The sequence below is a fragment of the Bos javanicus genome, chromosome 6, assembly GCF_032452875.1.
Source record: "Bos javanicus breed banteng chromosome 6, ARS-OSU_banteng_1.0, whole genome shotgun sequence".
Classification (NCBI taxonomy): Eukaryota; Metazoa; Chordata; class Mammalia; order Artiodactyla; family Bovidae; genus Bos; species Bos javanicus.
In genome coordinates, this window is record NC_083873.1 from 45,663,831 (window position 1) to 45,678,476 (window position 14,646).

Consider the following 14,646-nt stretch of genomic DNA (forward strand, 5'->3'; position numbering starts at 1 on the left):
GGGATTTGAAGATGATTAAAAGTTGCATATATGTTAGTTCATCCTAAGAACTCAATCCCAAAATATAAAATAATAAAATAAAAATACTGCCTTTGTAGTCCTCATAGCACATCAGTTACTGCTGGGGATGAGGAGGGCTGCTGAGAGTGGCATAGCCTGGGAGGGTCTATCAACACATCAGCTATTAGCACTGGGTGTCCCTGCAAGGGAGACAGGACCGCGGGCAGGTGAGGCAACTCCAGTTGATATACTCAGGTCCCCCCAGGATGAGGATGGAGTAAGAGGATATTCTGTGGCAGGCGTGCTGGTGCACCCAAACAGCCATCAGGACAATCTGTCCAAATCCACTTAAGTTTGCCTGACAATTTTTTTTTTAAGCTTGTTAATTTTATACTAGACTTTGCTTTATGAAAAATACCCCATAACTCAGGTTTAATTTCCCTTGGGGAGACAAATTTGAAATAACCATCAAACGTTTTTCTCCTCTTTTTGCTGCTCTAAGCAAAGTGGAAAATATTTTCCCCTGAGGGACGATAGTCTGGTCACTCATTCAATAATCATTTAAATGTTATTTGCTTTTTTCTTTTCTTTTTTTTTTTCACTTCTCAGCAGTGTTTGCATACAGCCCTCCCCATTTTATATTCCTACTGATACATTCTTTTTAATGAATAAGACAGACAGGATGTCCATGTTTAGGGCTTTGTTGAGAAAGTCAACTTAATGGCCAGGGTAGATGCAGATAAGTCACTGATGAAATTTACTAGGATTTGTCCAGTTTAGCAATTTATCCATAAATTGACATTTTATCTTTCATTCTCATTTCACCATCACACAATCGCACTGGCCTCATTTTATAGATAAGGAAACTGAGGCCCAGAGAGTTGAATTAACTTGTAAAGGTGCCACACACCGTGTGTGTGTGGAGGGGGGTGGGGTGCCAGGGGGTGTGCCTGAACCCTCATTCATGTCCAACTCTTTGCAACCCCATGGACTGTAACCTTCCAGGCTCCTCTGTCCATGGAATTTTCCAGTCAAAAATACTGAAGCAGATTGCCATTTCCTTCTCCAGGGGATTTTCCCAACCCAGAGATCAAACCCATGTTTCTTTTGTCTCCTGCCTTGCCAGCTATGCTCAGGTACCAACTGAGCCACCAAGGAAGCCCTCACCCACAGGCTTGAATGCAAATAATATTAGCTGACATTTACTGTTCTAAACAGTTGCATGCAGTGTCTCATTTAAAGTGCTCAAAAAAATTGTGAGGCAGGATAGAGTTATCATCTCCATTTGGCAGATGAAGAAATTGAGGCTTAGAAGATTTAAATACATTGGTAAGATTGAAACCCAGCTCCATCTCTCTACAAAGATGCACCTAAATGCAGAACTTTTCCAAGATCTCAGTTGACTGTGAAAGCTTCAGATTAGGGAGAAGTAGAAGCAATGGGTGTGCCTAGAGCCAGAGCGGGAGTGGTCAGATTTACCCCCACGCTCCAAGGAGAAGCCTTCGCCTGCCAGCCAGCTCTGTGGATGAACTATTTCCAGAACTTGCTAGTCAGAAGTGCTGAGGCAGCCTGGATGGAGGCCCAAACCCTGAGACGAAGTTGCCCATGACAAAGCAACAGAGTGAGCTGCTGCCTGCTGGCCTCAATCGCTGAAAACGTGGGGACCCCCATGTCCACCAAGATGCTGTAGACAGAAAGAAATGCCTGGTCAGCAGAGAAGTCCCAGTGAGTCCAACCACCCGCTGCAGCCAACAACTGCAGTACGTGCCCATCTTCCCATATGGGGTGTGGACCACACGGATATGGGGGAGGTTGCTGGAACACACTGATTCCTTTACCAGCTATTAAGGGCAGCCTTAGCATCTCTCATCAGCCCTGAGCATTCTCCTCTGGGCTCCTCTACATGACAAAGCTCCCACTTACAAGTTAATCAAAATCCTGACCATGAATAGGAAAGGAAAAAAATACTCCATTAATTAAACTCTCAAAAGATGCCAATAGTAACAGTCTGCAGATACTTTCTTGCTGTACTAATCCTTTGGGGAGACCAGACACCAGCAAGCAGTGTAAGAGTCACAGGTGCTGTGATTAGGCTTGAGAGCATGTAGCTGTGACAAGCGGAATAGGGAAGATTTTTAATCTTCCTGAAATCCCAAGCTTTGAAGGTAATTAAATAATTAATGAGAAGCAAAGCTTTCCCTGCTTCCCCAAGACAGATTAAACTTCCCAAGTATCTTCCCTGTATAATAGTTTCTCTAAAAAGGCTGGAGAATATAAGAAAACAGGTATCTTAAGTCATTCAACAATTACTTATTGAGCAACTACTATGTGCCAAGTATTCTGAAAGGTGCTAGAGACGCAGTGGGAAGGTAGGTAACATCTCTGTCCTCATGGTGCTTACATTCTAGAGTAAGGGGCTGTGGGGAATGTATTAACAGGTGGGTTGAGGGCACTGTAGAAAAGAGAGCAAGGAGATGAATGGAAAGTGAATGGAGGGAGATGAGGTTGGAAGAGGTGGGCAGGGACAAGTGATCGAGAATCTTCTAAGGACATAGTAAGATGTTTGGCTATTATTCTAAGTGATTAGGAAGACTTGGGGGTATTTCAGCAAGAGGTCATACAATCTGGGCTTTCCTGGTGGCTCAGATGGTAAAGAATCTGCCTGCAATCTGGGAGACCTGGGTTCAACCCCTGGGTCAGGAAGATCCCCTAGAGAAGAGAATGGCTACCCACTCCAGTATTCTTGCCTGGAGAATTCCATGGACAGAGGAGGAGTCTGGTGGGCTACATTTCATGGGGTCACAAAGAGTCGGACACGACTGAGAGACTTTCACTTTTATACAATCTGATTGCAATTTCTCAGTTAACCCTGCCTGATAGGTGAAGAATGGTTATGGGGATGAGTGGCAGGGGTCAAGGGAACAAAAATATTCAGTAGGACCAGCAGTCCATGTTAGAGCATATTGCCTCTGATAGAGCCAATTTTTGATTGACTTGACTACACAACCTGTTGGTATTTTCAGAATGAATTTTCTCTGTGGTTTGACAGAGTTCCATCATTTCAGTTAAGACTTTCTAGGGTCTGAACAAGTATTTTTATAAGCTGATCTACACTTTTATCTTTCTAGTGACTAAGGAGGTGAGGCTTTTGAGACGTGCTTATGACATGAGAATGCAGCCTTCGTGAATGGGATTAGTGCCTTAAAAGGCGGGGGGAGGTTCAGAGAGATTTCCGCCCTCCCTTCCACCACATGGTGAGAAGGACCCAACTTACACAGAATTAGGACCCATATCAGCCATGCTGGCACCATGATCTTAGGTGATGATCCTAGTCTCCAGACATGTGAAAAATAAACATTGTTTATGAACTACCTGGTCTATGGCATTTTGCTAGAGCAGCCTGAATGCACCAAGACAGGAACTAAGTCTGTTTGTTTGACTTTTCGCCCACCCATGCTCTTATATTCATAAAAGAACAGAGGTATAAGAGGTGGCTTAATATAAGAAATACTGAAATTTTATTTGTCATCTGCCTGGTTAAGAAGTTTTCACTTATTTTTTGTTTCAGTCTCTCTTCTTCCACAGAATAAGGACTTCTACACATAGATTGATATCCCCAGGATAAAAGCCGAATCTTCTAAAACTAGGATCTCACAGGGCATAGAGATGGTGCTTGTTGCTGAAGGGAAGTAAATCTAGATTCACTTTTGGCTGGAAGGGAGCAGGCCAGAAATTCAGAGTTGTAGGTCCCTGGCCAGGGCAGATGTGCTAGAACATGAACCATAAACCTCCATCACCTATCTTGGCAGATAGAAAATTGGGATTTGGGAGGAAAGTTGCATCAGGCACTCAGACCAAATAAATACTCTACTAACTGCGGAACTCCCATACACTCTGTATTCCAGCTAGCAGACTGGAAAGGATGCTCAGCACTGGACCCCTGGAGCCACTTGGAGCACTTGATGACAATTCCATGCCACCATTCACTTTCTGTATTGCTGTTTCTTCTTCTTCATGGTTGTTCTTCTGCCCAGTGACACTGGTTATGCCAACGGGGATTGACTTGAATACATTCTGTTGGTACCAAGATTGTAAGATGACAATAGAAGAAAGAATGGGAACACAGATTCTTTAGTGGCTTCAAATCCTGACTCAGCCACTTGCCAGTTATGTAGGTTTGGGCAAGACTGAATTTCTCTATGCCTCAGTTTCCCCATCTGTAAAATGGGGATAAAGTCTGGCTGGAGATTAGATGAGCTCAAGTATATAGCAAGCAGGCACTAAATGTTTGTTGTTGCTACTGTGGTTATTACACTGACAAAATTCAGTTAAATGGGATGTAATCTCAGGACTTTCCTGCTGGTCCAATGACTGAGACGCCACACTCCCAATGCAGGGGGCCCAAGTTCTATCCCTTACCAGGAAACTAGATCCCACATGCCGCAACTAAGACTTGGCACAAATAAATAAATTTTTTAGAGAAGATATAATCTTTCATTCAGTTCAGTCAGTCATGTCTGACTCTCTGCCACCCCATGGATTGCAGTACACCAGGCTTCTCTGTCCATCACCAGCTCCTGGAGTTTGCTTAAACTCATGTCCATTGAGTCGGTGATACCATCCAACCATTTTATCCCCTGTCGTCCCCTTCTTCTCCCGCCTTCAATCTTTTCCAGTATCAGGGTCTTTTCAAATGAGTCAGTTCTTCACATCACGTGGCCAAAGTATTGGAGTTTCAGCTTCAGCATCAGTCCTTCCAATGAATATTCAGGACTGATTTCCTTTAGGATTGACTGGTTGCGTCTCCTTGCTATCCAAGGGACTCTCAAGAGTCTTCTCCAACACCACAGTTCAAAAGTCCATTCTTCGGCACTCAGTTTTCTTTATGGTCCAACTCTCACATCCATACATGACTACTAGAAAAACCAAAGCTTTGACTAGATGGATCTTTATTGGCAAAGTAATGTCTCTGCTTTTTAATATGCTGTCTAGGTTGGTCATGGCTTTTCTTCCAAGGAACAAGTGTCTTTTAATTTCATGGCTGCAGTCACCATTGCAGTGATTTTGGAGCCCAAGAAAATAGTCTCTCACTGTTTCCATTGTTTCTCCATCTATTTCCCATGAAGTGATGGGACCGGATGCCATGATCTTAGTTTTCTGAAGGTTGAGTTTTTAGCCAACTTTTTCACTCTCCTCTTTCACTTTCATCAAGAGGCTCTTTAGTTCTTCTTTGCTCTCTGCCATAAGGGTGGTATCATCTGCATATGAGGTTACTGATATTTCTCCTGGCAATCTTGATTCCTGCTTATGCTTCATCCAGCTGGGCATTTCACATGATGTACTCTGCATATAAGTAAAATAAACAAGCAGCCTTGACATACTCCTTTCCCAATTTGGAACCAGTCTGTTGTTCCATGTCCAGTTCTAACTGTTGCTTCTTGACCTGCATACAGATTTCTAAGGAGGCAGGTAAGGTGGTCTGATATTCTCATCTGTTTAAGAATGTTCCACAGTTTGTTGAGATCCACACAGTCAAAGGCTTAGGCATAGTTAATAAAGTAGTAGAAACTCCAATATTTTGGCCACCTGATGCGAAGAGCTGACTCATTTGAAAAGACCCTGATGTTGGGAAAGATTGAAGGCAGGAGGAGAAGGGGACGACAGAGGATGAGATGGTTAGATGGCATCACCGACTCAATGGACATGAGTTTGGGTAAACTCCGGGAGTTGGTGATGGACAGGGAGGCCTGGCTTGCTGTGGTTCATAGGGTCGCAAAGAGCTGGACACGACTGAGCGACTGAACTGAACTGAGATGTTTTTCTGGAATTCTCTTGCTTTTTTTATGATCCAACAGATGTTGGCAACTTGATCTCTGGTTCCTCTGCCTTTTTCATTAGAAACTTAAAATCTAGTATGTGAGATAAAAACACAAATGATGTGTATTATAATGTGTATTATAATACAGACAAAAGGAGATAAACATTCTAATCAGTATGTGGGTAAAGAACCAAGAGAGCTGTGGTGGATTAAAGTTAACTGCAGAACTGAGGTCTAGCCCCCATCACATGCTCCAACCTCCTGCCCCTTGAATCTAGTCCATCCATGACCTTTGCTAAAATGATTCCAAATGTGCCTTCCAAGTCTTAAACCATCAGAAGTCTGTGGCTCCCTCCTGACTTCCTTGGGATAATCCCTCTCAGGACAGAATCTCCATGCTGGGAAATGCCACCTATGGGTGCTCTCATTGGCACTCACTGAGCATCAGCTGTCAGCCATGGGAGTGAGCCATCTTAGATGGTCCAGCCCAGCTAGGCCCCTGGCCGACTTCAGTTGTACCAGCGTCCAGACACCCCTGAGATGCAGAAAAAGGCTTAGTAAAGCCACAGCATTTCAAGAGATGGTAAAACATCATTTTAATATTTAAATGCTAAGTTTGGGGTAGCTAGTTATGCAGCCAAAAATAATTCAAATGGGAGTTTTGGAGAGACCAGTTCATTTAAAGTCAAGTGATCTAGAAGCTTTCCTAGAAGAAGAGGGGTCTGAGAATGTCCTGGGAGAGAAGGACTGTGACAAGAAGCTCTGGGGAGAAAGCCACCCAGACACAGGGAAGAGTGAGAGCAAAGGCGCCAGGCAGGCAAAGGCAGCGGCATTTAGCATCTGGCAAACAGATAAGGCTGCCAGAGGTAGGTGCTGGGAGAGACGGGAAAGAGAAACCCAGAAGGTCATTGGGGTCAAATAATGGGGAGGGGATCACTTTGCTGCCAGGAAGGAAAACTGATTTCTGCTCTTCTGAGTAAAAGGGCTTTGTGGGAAACAAGGGGGTCCCGTGGGTAAGGAAGGCGTCCGTGCAAAGAATGAAAACCATAGAGCAACTGGACTTCCTCAAGAGATGGCAGCATTGGAAGGTTGCTGGGGATCCCGTGTGGCTCACCGCATCACACACACAGTAACATCCCAAGTCCTCCGCGAGGCCTCTGATGCCCCTGGGCACCATGCTCCTGCCTGGGCCGCCTCCATGTCCCCTCTGTTCACTCCGCTCCAGCCACACAGACCTCCTTTCTGTTCTTAGAATAGCAAGCATACCATGCACTCACCACTTTTGCACCCAGGACCCTCCACTTGGATGGTTCCTCCTCCAGATATTCACAGGGCTCCCCTCCCTTCCCTTCACTCAGCTGTCTCCGGCCGTCTCAGAGAGGCCTTTCTTAACACCTAAGTAACAATATTTGCCCTCCCATCCCCCACTCCAACCCCAAACCCCAGCCCCTTGCTGGCTCAGTTTTTCTTTCCAGCACTTCTTATTTTGTCTATCTATCAAATATCTCTTTATTTTCTTTTCATCTGGAGTAATCCCTCCCCCCCCCCCAGTTTTTTATTATAACATGGATTTTTTTTCCCCTTCAAAGTCTGTTTCTTTTCTCTATAGCTTCTGGAGAAATTAAAACAGCTTACTAAACCTCTTCTAATGGTGGGGGGAGGGTTTTTTAAAATAGACTTTATTTTTCCAGAGCAGTTTTAGGTTCCCAGCAAAACTGGGCAGAGTACAGACAGTTCCCGTATGCCCTCTACTCTCATATGACACACAGCCTCCCCCACCATCACCATCCAGAGTGGAATGTGTGTTACAAACCGTAAACCTACACTGACACATAATTATCATCCAAAATCCATAGCTTACTGTTATGATTCACTCTTGGCGTTGTCTACGCTATGCATTTGGACAAATGTATAATTGCAGGAATCCATTATTACAGAAGCATAAAGGTATTTTCACTGCCCTTAAAATCCTCTGGGCTCTGCTTATTCATCTCTCCCTGTTCCCTAACCCTGGCAAACACTGATCTTTTTATCATCTCCATAGTTTTGCCTTTTCTGGAAAGTCACATAGTATGTAGACTTCAGAGTGGCTTCTTTCACTTAGTGATATGCATTTAAGGCTGCTCCAAGTCTTTTCCTTCATAGCTAATTCTTTTTAGTGCTGAATAGAATTCCATTGTCTGTACCACAGACAATTTATCCATTTACCTACTGAAGGACATAGTGGTTGTGTTAGGGGAAGCACACTGACTGAAACCGCCCACCCTGGCCAGGCACCATAGTAACCATTTGCACGAGTTGTTTTATGACAGGAGATCCTGGTAAGGAATACAGAACTAATAAGCCACCACCAACCGGAAGAGTTTGGGAAAGGTCAAAAGGAGATACCACGTGTCTGTCCACTTCCCAGAATCCCTCTCGCTAGCATCCATCTTGGGTGAGCGATGTGTGCACCACCAGGAAAGACTCTGAATTAGAACGATTGGCCAAAGACCATCCGGAAACTAATCCCATCACCATAAAACCTGAGACTGCCAGCCACGCAGCAGAGCAGTTTTCCTGGGTTCACTTACCCTACTGCTCTCCACCTGGGCACCCTTTCCCAATAAAATCTCTTGCTTTGTCAGCACATGTCTCCTCAGACAATTCTTTTCCAAGTGTTAGACAAGAGCCCAGTTTCAGGCCCTGGAAGGGGTCCCCTTTCCTGCAACAGTTGCTTCCACATTTCAGCAATTTTGAACAAAGCTGCTACAGACATCCACATGCAGGCTTTTAAGAGGACCGATGTTTTCAGCTCCTTTGGTGTTGTATGGGAAGAGTATGTTTAGTTTTGTCAGAAATTGCCAAACTGTCCCCATTTATTTTTGTCTATTTATTATTTACCTCCCCAACTAGAATACAAGCACCATGAAGGCAAGGACTTTGTCTAACGCTTAAAAATGTTGCTGTTCAGTCGCTCAGTCATGTCTCTTTGCGACCCCATGTACTGCAGCACACCAGGCTCCCCTGTCCTTTACCATCTCCCAGAACTTGCTCAAACTCATATCCATTGAGTCGCTGATGCCATCCAACCATCTCATCCTCTTAGAATAGTGTCTGGCATATAACACGTGCTCCATAAAACTGGTAGAAATCAATGAATGAATACATGAATCCCAGGCAGTCCTCTAGCTTAAGGTATCTCGTTACTTCTCAGCGGCAGGATTTGTAAATCTTGGTTTTCACTCTCCTCCATCATGCCCTGCTTCCTGTTACTCCCAGGCAATTCCTCCCCCATCTACTCAACCCAGCTTTTCTCTGACAGCTTCTACTAGCTCGTCACCCTGGCTTACTCAGAGCTCCCCTCGTGCTGCTACCACCTCCTCCTGTTCATCTGTCCAACTTCTACTCCCTCTGCTGAGCTCCAATGCGCCCTGATCTACCAGCTGAAATTCCAGGGGCAGAGAGTCTGACTGGGTAAGCCCATTCCCCATTTAGACAGAGATTTGGGGTCTTTGACTATGGTCTGGGTTTTTCAACCCTGCTGATTCAATCAACCATGGCCACGGGCACAGAGCCAGGCAGCCAAGAGGAAGAGCACTATTCTCTCATGCAGCGGAAACACATGGAGGCAGAAGTGCTTTAATGGCCTGTTGACCAGAGCCTGGGGTTCTGGATGATAGGTCCTGATCCTTTACAGAGACACTGAAGGCTTCTGAGAAGAGCAGAACTGATTGACCAGATCTATGGTTTCAGAAGATGATTTTGGCTGTCCCACAAATGAGACAGTTGGTGGCTGAAGAGGGTGACACATGCAAGACAAGTTGGACAGCCATAGCCAAGGTCAGCAGGCAAGGCCTCAAACCAAGCCAGTGCCATGAAAGTGATGGGCAAGGGAAGCAGGAGTGAGTGGGTCTTGAACCTGAAGCTGGCCATCAGGCACATGAGGCTGGGTCTAGACACCCAGAAGTCATAAAGGCACTAGTTATAACTGTAAGGTGGATAGCGTGGCAAGAGAGAAGCCAAGGTGGATATTTGGGGGAAATCTCTTAGATATAAGGGCTTCCCTTGTGGCTCAGCTGGTATAGAATCCACCTGCAATCCTGGAGACCTGGGCTTGATCCCTGGGTTGGGAAGATCCCCTGAAGAAGGGAAAGGCTACCCACTCCAGTATTCTGGACTGGAGAATTCCATGGACTGTATAGTCCGTGGGGTCACAAAGAGTTTGACACGACTGAGCGACTTTCAATTCAGTTCAATTCTTAGATATAAAGAACACATCAAAGCAGAAAAACTTGACAAGTGATCTAAATTGGAAATATTTATACAGACAGGTAGGGACTGAGAGAGCCACAGAGCTCAAGAAAAACAGGGAAGCATTTCCCTGGCTTCCTCTCGTATTCTCAAAAGAACAAGTCTAGAGGGTCCTGTGTTAGATCTCACTCCTCTCCAAACCCCAGGCTTCTAGTCTGACTGTTTTCCAGCAGAAGGTGATGCTACTTCTTGGGAATCCACAATAGTCTAAAAATACAGCAGCTGGGCTGCAGTGCCACAATTAGTAGAGCTGCTGTCCCAGGAAACCCTCGTCACATTTTGCTCAGATCAGAGAGCGGATTAACTTTGATGTCTGTCTGAACTCCGCGAGAGACACGACTGGTGGTCTGCTTCCTTCAAGCATTCAATCTTCACATGCAAGGCAAGAAGGAGGAAGTACCGCATAGGAGCCCAAACCTACTTTTTTTTTCGCTCGGTGATTGAGATGAAAATATGCACCCTAGGACTTCTGACATATTTGATTTGCATCCCTTCTCCCTTCATCCCTTGAGCTCTCTCTCCCTTTGTGTGAATACCTTCCCAGGCCCGAACCTCCTTTAGCATTCACAAACATTAGCACAGCTATGAAGCTCCAAGCCCTTCATCTCTGCTGTGTGTTGGAGGTAATTGTGGGCATTTCTTTATCTATTAGGGCTCCTAGTGGCATGCAACTGAAACTGACTCTGACTAACTGAAATCCAAAGGGAGTTTACCGGAAGCATATGGGGTGACCTGTAGAGTACAACAAACAATTGAGAATCAGGCTGCAAGATGGGACGAGGCAAGTGCACACCTAGGACCCCAGGCAAGTGGGAGATATGCCATAATCCTACCAGAACATTAGCAATGGAAGAAATCCACTGCAACAGTGCTGTCTGTCCTTGTGTCATCATCCTCATGATTCTTATTTCTAGGAGAAAAAGAACAACTGGGCCTGGTTGGAGCAACCCATACTCAGACAACATGAGCTCACTAACTTTGCAAGTCAGTTTAGAGGGGTGGTAAGGGCTGGTCTCTGCAGCTAGACAGCATGGATTTGTATCCAGGTTCTGCCACTTACTAGCCATGTGACCTTGAGCTAGTCCTTTCTCCTTTGCTCCAGATTCGGCCCCTGCAATGGGGATACCTATCTACAGGTGTTGGTGAGTACTGATGGTGTAAACCTGTCACAGTGACTGGCACAGGGGAAGTGTTCTACAGCCTTGGTGTCAGTACTGCTAGGAACGCGCAGGGCCCCTGGATTTATAGTCCAATCAAGAATGCCAAGATGAAAGGTCATCCTCAGAAAAGAACCAGGAGGTATCATTAGGAGAGGCTGAGTGTCCAAAAAGTAATTACTATCCACAGCCAATACTTCTGCCAGACTGTAGCCACCACATGGACAACAGAGTCTCCTCTCAATTCACTGTTGCATCCACCAGCACCTGGCTCTGTGAACCTCGATCAGATATGCAAATACTGATCTGACGGCTTCCTTTTTGTGTTCCTGATCAACCAGCACAGGGCTTTGCCTGGAGTAGGCTCAAAATAAGTATTTGCTGATTGAATCTGTAGATCAATGGGATTCTCAGAAAGGGGAAGAACTTTGGGATCAGAGTTGTATCTGGTAGGAGTCAATGGCAGGCAAGTGACAATATAATGATGCTAATATATCATTTATCTTGTCATTTGTACATGTCAATCTGTACATGACATTTGTATAGATTATAGGTTGGCTGTTCACCAGGCTGATACCTCCGGTTCAACAAGAGGGGGCAGCGGAACCACCAGTTACTTGCCACACTGCCTTGGGGAGGGGGATGGCTCATCTGTCCCATGTTAGTCCTGTTCCTGCCTTGGAGGCGCCACTGGTACCTCACAAGGACATCCTGGCACCCTCTGCACTGGCTTTAACACACTCCGTGGATAGGACTCCATCAGCCATTTGCCAAGTCTGCTCACAAAGACAGTAGGATGTCATGGAAGAGCCTATCCGATTAGGAATCTTGAGAGTTCAGCCCTGGCCCTGGCTCAGTCAATGGTGTGAGGTCTCTGGTTCTCAGTATTGTGATCTAAATAATAGGGTAATCCTTGATATGGAGCTTGTGGAGGTGTTGAGCAAATGAAATCACACCCATGGTGATTTCATCTGCAACTCCTTCTGTTTTAAAAGACAGAAGCCAACTCAAACTGGCTTCAGTGAAGAGGGGACTTTATTGGCTCATGTTACTGAGAAATCTGTTTGGGGGCAAAATTGGCTTCGGGTGTTCAAATGTAGTGTCAGCATCTGATTTCTCCCCAACTCTCAGCTCCTCTGCTGTACTGTCCTCATTCTCAGTCTCCAAACAGTGGTCCCCAGCAGTTCCAGGGTCTCATGCCTTCAAGTTCAAATCCAGCCTCCCAGCAGCTGGGATAAACTATGGTTGGCTCTATGTGCGTCATTTGGCTTGGAGGATACAGTCACATTGGACAATCAGACCTGAGTCTAGTGCCAATCAATCCCTGTGATGAGCAAGAGAGCTTGGTCAGGCTTGGTTTTATGGTTAACATTCAGAGCTGGGAAAGAGTAAGGGTTGGAGTTAGGGGGAGAAGGTCTAGTTTACCTCATAGATTGAGAATGGGAGAAAAGTGGTCTGCCAAAAGATATTTGGGGTATTATTAACAGAAAGAGAAGTGGATGCTGGGAGGCTAAAATGTACGCGATAACTGGGATTTTCTTTTTTTGGTTCATTGGGTCTTCTTTGCTGCCTGCAGACTTTCTCTAGTTGCAGCAAGCGGGGGGCTACTCTTCATTGTGGTGCCCTGGCTTGTCATTGTGCTGGTTTCTCTTGTTGCAGAACACAAACTCTACAGCACGGGTTTCAGTAGTCGTGGTGCACAGGCATAGTTGCTCCGCAGCATGTGGGATCTTCCAGGACCAGGGATCAAACCTGTGTCCCCTGCACTGGCAGGCAGATTCTTTAATCACTGGACCACCAAGGAAGTCCTATACCTGGGATTTTTATATCATGTGATATAAAGCATGCATTGCAGCTTTCCTCTTTGCCATGAAGTTTTCTGTCTTCATCCGAAAAAGCTCCTGCAAGCGCCCGAGGACCAGCTGTCTCACCCTACAGTCATCTGTCTTCCTCCTCTGAACTCCTGTAGCCCACAGGACCTTATCACTCACCAGCAACAGGCTGAGTTGGGTCATCAGTTATCTTGTTATGTATATGTCCTTTCTCTTCATCCACTTGGCAGGATCCTGGAGAACAAGGGTCACATCTTATTCATCTTTGTGCCTCCCAAAGCACTTTGCCTGATGCTCGGGGCATAGAAGACTGTCCATAAACCTGCTGAAAGATCAAACACCTGATTTACATGCTTCTGGAAGTATGGAAATAAATAGTAGCTTGATTCAACTGCAAAAGTACCAAAACAGAGGAAACCTGTGCCCTCTACACCATTTCTGAAGGATCGTAAATTATTTCCTGAACTAATAATGATGCTGGGGTCAATATTTGCTGGGATCTTCTTTGCTCCGCAGCCCCCATTAGCTGGTATCTTTCTTTTTTCAAATAAAGGATTGAGTGAAGGCCCAAGGAATCTTAGTCTCAGCTGCCAGTACCCCTGGGTGGGTCCTGTGCCAGCAGAGCAGACATAGAAGCCTGGAGGATGGCAATCATAGGAAGAGGAAGCAGATGTCTGTCCTCAGTGGCTCCCACCTCAGGCAACAAGGCAGAGCCCCAAGGTCCCTTCAGTGGGACTGGCTGCTGGCTCCCTGCCCTGTGCTGATCTCTATTCAATTTCTATCCTCATCCATAACCCTGACATCCAGCAAGGGGAAGGAGAGAGGAGGACATGGAAAATCAGTCGGAAAAGATTTGCTTGTAGCTTGGATGTTGAAATAACATTCCTCCCGGGTTAATCTTGGTTCTGAAGCTCCTGTGGCTCCGATTTCAGAATCCCTTGCAGGCCTTCTTGGCCAGGCATTTTGCACTTTTGTCTCTAATCCCCTCAAATCGCCCTTTAGGCCAAGTGACTTGTCCAAATCCGCTCAACCAAGCCAAGATTCCCTCACCTGTAAAAGATATGGAGAAGGAAACAGCAATCCACTCCAGTATTCTTATCTGGAGAATCCCATGGACAGAGGAACCTGGCAGGTTACAGTCCATAGGGTCGCACGGAGTCAGACACGACTTAAGTGACTTAGTAAAAGACATGAGGATTAAATCAACGAGGTATAGAGATCCTCCACCTCCTAGTGTAGTCAGGAAAAACAAATCAGTTGCGGGGGAAGAACCAAGAAACGTGGTTAGTAAAGGAGGGAGTGGTAGACGAGGTCAGAAGAGTGGTGGGTGGGGCAGCTGAGAGAAAAACTAGGCTGGGCGGGTAGCAGCTGGGGGAGGGACTGGGAACCGAGAGCAACGAGCAATTAAACCTCCACTCTTAACGGCGGCTGGCTCCTGCTGGGCGCTAAGCGATTCCGGGACAACCGGGAAGGCGGTGCGCCGTGCCTGAGGCCCCGCCCCACCTCGCCCTAGCCCCACCCCACCTCGCCCTAGCCCCACCCCACC

General features: G+C 45.9%; 1 long non-coding RNA gene across 1 annotated transcript; it reads right to left on the reverse strand.

The window, feature by feature from the left end:
* Nucleotides 1-12,285: 12,285 nt before the first annotated feature.
* Nucleotides 12,286-14,608, reverse strand: LOC133249422 (uncharacterized). Its single transcript, XR_009736946.1, has 2 exons — nucleotides 14,511-14,608; nucleotides 12,286-12,592 (listed from the first exon to the last, which is right to left on the reverse strand). It is a non-coding gene; the product is annotated as an uncharacterized LOC133249422 (long non-coding RNA).
* Between the last annotated feature and the right edge of the window lie 38 nt (nucleotides 14,609-14,646).